General features: G+C 35.6%; 1 long non-coding RNA gene across 1 annotated transcript; it reads right to left on the bottom strand.

The window, feature by feature from the left end:
• Positions 1–262: 262 nt before the first annotated feature.
• Positions 263–5,472, bottom strand: LOC139191078 (uncharacterized). Its single transcript, XR_011575214.1, has 4 exons — positions 5,030–5,472; positions 3,581–3,629; positions 1,092–1,450; positions 263–994 (listed from the first exon to the last, which is right to left on the bottom strand). It is a non-coding gene; the product is annotated as an uncharacterized lncRNA (long non-coding RNA).
• Positions 5,473–8,483: the final 3,011 nt, after the last annotated feature.

Genomic DNA, 8,483 nt, shown 5'->3' with positions numbered 1-8,483 from the left:
TAGGACTACAAATTTTTGCCATTGTGTAATAGAGTAATGCTACAAATCTCATGATATGGGTTAATTGGAGCATATTTTTGCCATGTATATTATGAATCTTAAAAAAAATTGACAATTGTTTTGTTTCTATTACCTGCTAATAGAATTGGGTTTAATTTGCAAATGTAGCTTGGTTTAAACTCTATCACCCAACAGAAGAAAAATAATAGTGCCCAATACATGCAACTTCAACAAATACAAGTACATAAGAAGATCTCCATAATTTAGAAAATCCTAATTAACATTAGTTAACATTAGCCAAAATAGATCTCCATAATTTACAAAATGGCTAGTTAACATAAGCCAAAATACTAGTGCAAAGCTAAGTTATAAGCCATAACATAAGATTGTATGATTAATAAAATACATCCATGTTAACATTAATAAAATACATCCATGTTAACATTAGCCAAAATCCTCATCCGCTTGCGTTGTCGCTTAAAAGCCTTTGGACGAACACTTTCTTGAGTTCCGGTTTGATTGCCCTGAACACTCCCACATTTTTTGGTTTATCCAAAATAAGAGACAATGCATCAATTTGATCCATAGGAGAGAGACCCATTGCTTCAAGTTCATTAGCTATGTCAGTATGATCTGCAGTACCTTGAACTAAAGCTTCAGTTACCATTTACATCCTCTTCCCACTTTCAACATAAAAATCTTTCAGTCCACTGATAATTACCTTGGTTCCATCACTTGAACTTCCCACAGCTCTTTTCCTCTTTCTTTGGCTATTTTCAGATGGGGTGCTTTGTTGGCTTTGTTGGTTCATTGAAGAAACAAAATTTTCACCTCCAATATCACTTTCACCAACATGATCATGACTTTGTTCCTCCACCATTTGAGCAGGGGTTTCGGCTACATTACCCGTAGCCCGATCTTTTCCAAATATATATGCAAATCTATCAAACAGTGGAAAAGGTTTGCTTCTCCATCCATCGGCTTCTTTATTTCTCTAAGATTATATCAACATAGCAAAACTAAAATTTAGCATGCGTACCAAATATAGCAGCAATAATATAACTAATGTATAAATAAAATAGGATATGAACCTGCACATAAGTTTGCCATGAGTCATCACTGTCAACTTCAACGCACTTTTTGACATCATTCCATGCAAATCCACTTGTGTTTATCATGTCAACGACCATACTATATGTTTTTTGCCATTTCTTCAACTTGGACTCAATATGTGGATTTGCCTTTATATTTGAATGAGGACATAAAACATTGACAGCTTTTGCTATTTCAACCAAAGTACCTTGTTTGAAAGCACCGGTGTCACACCGTTGCTTCCGAGCAACAAAATCCTCAAGAACTCCTAGTAATACTTCTTCCTCAAATGCTTCTCATTTACGCCTTCTTCCTTTTGGCTCTTGAGTAGCATTCAAAATATTTTCGTTATCCATACCTAAACAAAAAATATTTTAATGAAGGAAAATACCATACAAATAATCAATTTGCATAATATCCAATCAACTTGCATAATATCCAATTAATTTGCATACCATCCAATCATTGTGCTAATATCTAACAAATGCATGATAAAAAGGAATACTAAAATAAAATGTTATCATTAACACATATAGCTAGTTCGGTTGCTGGTTCCTAATTGCTCTCCACTCGTTATACATTTCCTGAGCCATGTCATTCCTCTTTGCAGTCCACTGGTCAGATGTTTGAACACTACCAACATATTCACCTTCTTCTGTATTTTGTCCATCTTCTATTATTGGCAAATTCTCGATTGGATCTACAGACATCTCTTGCCTAATAAGATTGTGTAGTAGGCAACAAGCGGTAATTATTCGACCTTGTGTCCTTATCGGATAGAAAGATGGACTCCTTAGTATCGACCACCTTCCTTTTAGCAAGCCAAAACAGCGTTCAATTACATTCCTTGCCTTAGAATGCTTCATGTTAAAATATTCTTCCTTATTAGAAGGTGTTCGTCCCTCCCATTCAGATAAATGATAAGGTATTCCTCTATAGGGTGCAAGGAATCCTTCACCATTTGTATAACCACCATCTACAAGGTAATAATAACCTAATGAAAAAAAAAAACAGACCTTATTAGTGTTTTGTAGTTGACAAAAAGAACTAGACCTAACTTACAAAGTTGAGACTAAGTAATAGTCTTACCCGCTGGTACCTTAAAACCATTAGGCCTAATAATTGCATCATGTAGCACTCTAGAGTCTGATGCGGAACCCTCCCACCCCGGAAACACATATATGAACTGCATATCTCCTGAACACACACCTAACACATTAGTTGCGACTCGACCCTTTCTTGTTCGGTATCTTGGTTTGTCAATTTCAGGTACATGCACATCAATGTGTGTTCCATCCAATGCTCCCAAGCAATTCTTAAAAAAAAAAAAAAAAAAAAGTTTTTGTTAATTTATACAAAGGGAATGAAGAGTTAAAGCTTAGGGAAAATGAAAAAAAATTCTCATCATACCTTAAAACATCGCCACCTAGGATATGTAGAATCAATAGGCACAGGCTGAGGGACTTTTAGTAGGATACCTTGTAATCGCAAAATTCCTTGCAATACGATATTGAAATACCTACTTATAGTCTCTCCCGACCTATAAAATCTACCGCCAACACTACGATTCTTAGTATGATGTGCTAATATTTGTAAAGTCATACACACCTACTCCTCTACAGACACCAAACCATCAGTTTTTACCCTCCCATCTTATCGAAGTAAGTCACATAATATGCCAAAAGTCCTTCTATCCATTCTCAATTCGTTGACACATTCAGTATCAGTATTCCCTATTATACCATTCAGATAACACAAACTAATCTCTCGTCTAATAAGTGAACGGTTAGTCAATGTGGGTCGTTCAACATGTCTCTATTTGCCACGTAGCATAATCAACACAAGAATCGTACAAATGCAAATTGTCTCCAAATAAGACATCTCTAACAATAAGATCAATAAAAGCTTCCTTCGATCCATATCTATCCAAACAAAAAAAAAAACAAAAAACAAATTAAGGACATTATATATGTAATATTTACTGTTATTAAGGGTGATGGAAATGAAGTGATTATGATACGAAATGAACTAGATCAAAGTAACTAGCAAGTCACAATCCGAGGCATCAAATATACGGGTGGTGTTGGAAAAAAAAAAGTTATCATTAATCCGAGGCAACAAATATACAGGTGGCGTTGAAAAAAAAAAGTTATCATTAACCCGAGGCAACAAATATACAGGTGGCGTTGAAAAAAAAAAGTTATCATTAACCCGAGGCAACAAATATACAGGTGGCGTTGAAAAAAAAAAGTTATCATTAACCCGAGGCAACAAATATACAGGTGGCGTTGAAAAAAAAAAGTTATCATTAACCCGAGGCAACAAATATACAGGTGGCGTTGAAAAAAAAAAAGGTTATCATTAACCTGAGACATCATATTCAAAATGTTCTACTCTTATACATCTATAAACATGTGTCTAAGAACACTAGTATGAGGATTGCTATCATTGCTAGGCATTGCATGTGAAGAGGGAAATTAAAGGACACCTGTAATGCAGTAGCCTTAGCCTTAGCCTTCCGTTTATGCTCCTCTTCTCTGCAACCAACAACCACAAAAAATTGCAATTCAGCATCAACCCCACACAATACAAAACATTCACATTGTAATATCATGGTTATAAACCAAGTACACACACACACACTCATGGACAAATGTGCAAAATACACATACATACTCACACTCACACTCACACTAACACACACACACGGACATACTCACACTCACACACGGACATACACTCACACACACACACTGCATACACACACACACACACACACACACTGCATACACACTCACACACATACTCACACGGACATACACACTCTCACACACGGACATACACTCACACACACCCTGCATACATACATACAAACACACACACACACACACACACACTGCATACATACACACACACACACACACTACATACACACACACACACTGCATACACACTCACACACTGCATACACACTCACACACATACTCACACGGACATACACACTCTCACACACGGACATACACTCACACACACCCTGCATACATACATACACACACACACACTGCATACATACATACACACAGACACACACTGCATACATACATACACACACACACACACTGCATACACACACACACACACTGCATACATACACACACACACACACGGCATACATACACACACACACACTGCACACATACTGGTCAGATGCGCACACTGCATACACACACACACACTGCATACACACTCACACACTGCATACACACTCACACACATACTCACACGGACATACACACTCTCACACACGGACATACACTCACACACACCCTGCATACATACATACATACACACACACACACTGCATACATACACACACACACACACACACACACACACACTGCATACATACACACACACACACGGCATACATACACACACACACACACACACTGGTCAGATGCACACACTGTACTCACACGGACATACACACTCTCACACACTGACATACACTCACACACACCCTGCATACATACACACACACCCTGCATACATACACACTCACCCTGCATACATACACACACACACACACTGCATACACACACACACACACACACACACACTGCATACATACATACACACGCACACACACTGCATACACACACACTGCTTTATGAAAACCCCAAATTCCAAATTTCTAATCTCAATTTCAAACCCCAAATTCCAAGCTTTATGAAAACCCCAAATTCCAAATTTCAAACCCCAAATTCCAAGCTTTATGAAAACCCCAATTTCTAATCTCAATTTCACCTAAATATCAAAACCCTAAAATTTGTTCAACTGCAGAATCAAATAAAGCTCAAACCCAAAACAAATCCGCCCAAATCGACGAAAAAAATCCACCCAAATCGACGAAAAAAATCGAACAATCGAAGCTTACCAGACAACTGAAGGCAGATGAGGGCGAGCAGATCTGTTATGTGAAGACGAGGGAGCGGACGACGAGAGGAACAGATGAGGAGCAGGATGCAGATGAGGGCGACCAGGATGCAGCTGACGGCGAGCAGGACGCAGAGATGAGGATGAGGAGGTCGACGTGAGGGAGGAGGACGTCGACGACACTCTCTCCTAGGATGACCGAGGTTCTTTCTCGCAAGAGCGCAATCAGATGAGGAGGACGACGTGAGGGATGAGGTCTTACGAATCCGGACGTTTTTGGGGTGGTTCGCTAAGAACTCCTAGCGAGGGGTTTAATCCGTGCGAGTCGGATCTAATCCCATTAAACCTAATCCTTGCCCCTACCAAACATCAGACTACAATACCAATTAGTGTAGTCCAGTCCAGTCCCCCCTAAGAAGGTCAAACAAACACGCCCTAAGGGTTAGTGAATCTATTGTTTTGATGGGATACGCATTCTACGAAACTAATTTCAAAACCGTCATACTTGTTTATCTATGCTTCAAGATCGCATACGTAAAAAATCGTAAAAAATAAACATTCAGAGATCAAGTAACGGAACAAAACCTTTCGACGGTTATCAACGAAAAATCACGATTTAACGGTTATTTTAACTCTGATTTTGATGATTTTTTACAGCTACACTCTTTGACGCTATATGAATACAATGAATGACTTCTATCTTCAATTTAAAATATTTACACTAGTGGATCTTATGTTATACTTAATAAAAGTGTGAATAAACTCTTAAGTGTTAGTGAATCTATCGTTTTGATGAGATATGCATTCTACGAAACTAATTTCAATGATCCAACCGTCAAATTTGTTTGTATATGATTCGAGATCGCATCAGCAAAAAATGGCAAAAAACAAACATTCAGAGATCAAGTAACGGGACAAAACTTTTCAACGGTTATCAACGAAAAATCACGATTTAACGGTTATTTTAACTCCAATTTTGATGATTTTTTTACAGCTACACTCCTTGACCCTATATGAATACAATGAATGAACTCGATCTTCAATTTAAAATATTTACACTAATGGATACCACAAAATCTTATGTTATACTTAATGAAAGTATGAATAAACTCTTAAGTGTTAGTGAATCTATTGTTTGATGGGATACGCATTCTACGAAACTAGTTTCAACGATAAAATCATCAAACATGTTTGTATATACTTCGAGATCGCATACGCCAAAAATTGCAAAAAACAAACATTTAGAGATCAAGTAACGGGACAAAACTTTTCGACGATTATTAACAAAAAATCACGATTTAACGGTTATTTTAACTCCGATTTTGATGATTTTTTTACAGCTACACTCCTTGACCCTATATGAATACAATGAATGAACTCGATCTTCAATTTAAAATATTTATACTAGTAATGAAAGTATGAATAAACTCTTAAGTGTTAGTGAATCTATTGTTTTGATGGGATACGCATTCTACGAAACTAGTTTCAATGATCCAACCGTCAAACATGTTTGTATATACTTCGAGATCGCATACGCCAAAAATTGGAAAAAACAAACATTCAGAGATCAAGTAACAAGACAAAACTTTTTGACGGTTATCAACGAAAAATCACGATTTAACGGTTATTTTAACTTCGATTTGATTATTTTTTTATAGCTACACTCCTTGACCCTATATGAATACAATGAATGAATTCGATCTTCAATTTAAAATATTTACAGTTCTGGATACCACAAAATCTTATATTTATACTTAATGAAAGTATAAATAAACTCTAAGTGTTAGTGAATCTATCGTTTTGATGGGATGCAAATTCTACGAAACTAACTAATTTCAACGATCTAACCGTCAAACTTGTTTGTATATACTTCAAGATCGCATATGCCAAAAATCACCAAAACAAACATTCATAGATCAAGTAACGGGACAATACTTTTCGACGGTTATTAACGAAAAATCATGATTTAACGGTTATTTTAACTTCGATTTTGATGATTTTTTTACAGCTACACTCCTTGACCCTATATGAATACAATGAATGAATTCGATCTTCAATTTAAAATATTTACATTAGTAGATACCACAAAATTTTATGTCATGATGATAGATGAAAATTGAGGATTTTGTAAAAAGAAGAACATGCAAGCTCTGAGTTCCATTGACAATGTTTAAACTTTTGAGAAAGACTTCACAACGTGAAAACAAAAACTCTTTCATTTTGTTGCATATCCTTGCACATTTAATATTTTGTAATAGAATAGTAGTGTATGGATGTTTGTTTATTAGGCTCTATTTTCGGGTGTAGATGTAGTACTTAAACGACAAATATGTTTTAATGTTTTGAAATAATATTTATATGGCAATGTGTGGTATGTGCAAATTTAAGAAAAAAATATATTTTTCTTAACGGATCATAATGGGTTGGGTCACTTTAAAGTGACCCGACCTATTAAGGATCCGTTAAGATAATGAGTGTGACACGACACGACCTGTTAAGATAACAGGTGTTTGACGAAAACGACATGAACACGACTGACACAATCCGTTTGCCAGACCTACTTGCATTGTCAATTTCAGCATAAGTGATATGTCCAATCTCATTAAAAATAAAATAAAAATAAGTTCAATATATGATAATAGAGATATTAGTGCCAGTCGTCAATACAAAGGTGGCTCACAGTTATTAATTGCTATATATCTTAATAAGTTATACGACGAATACTAATGTTCATAATCATATAAGTATGCAAGAGGCAGTTATGATTCATTGATCAAATCATAAACTTGTTTAGTTCAAAAATTCCTATGCATTATCACGTGGTGTGAAGTCTAGTGATATTTTTGTATGTTAAAAAAAATGGTCAAAACTTCAAGGACATTAGGGTATGGCTAATTCATAGTTGATAAGTAAATGAGCCATTTGAAGCAAATTTTAAAACCAACTTGGTTGACAGTGAAATGATGAAAAAGAAAAGAGGGGGAAGAACAAGTCTCTTCTGTCACAACTTTAATAAAATAAAACCACCAATGAAATTTCCCCATCAAATACTTAATATTGCATCACAAAATTATATTGAATTTGTTGATTATATCAGCAATTGGGATATCGATGGCGAGTGTCATCTACTCCACAATTTCTTTTATATAATTTCTTTTATATTTTTCAATAATTTAACATAATTTCTTTTAATTATGTCTTAATCTCAGACCCCAAAAAAAAAAAAAAAAAAATTATGTCCCATTCTAATCCAGTTAGAAAAGTCAGAACGCCAACATCTCCACATCCATCATAAGCACTGATGTCATCTGCCAGACCAGTTTCATCAATATTATGAATTATAGTTGTGATTATATTTTAATAACTTCATTGCAATTAAATTATGCGGCTATAGTTTAATTGATTGTAGTTGCGGTAAGTTTTTTTGTTGAACGGTTGAAATTGTATTAAAATCG

This window comes from Malus domestica, chromosome 14 (assembly GCF_042453785.1).
Source record: "Malus domestica chromosome 14, GDT2T_hap1".
Taxonomy (NCBI): Eukaryota; Viridiplantae; Streptophyta; class Magnoliopsida; order Rosales; family Rosaceae; genus Malus; species Malus domestica.
The sequence above is the reverse complement of the archived record's forward strand: the minus strand, read 5'-3'. Positions and strand labels throughout refer to the sequence as shown.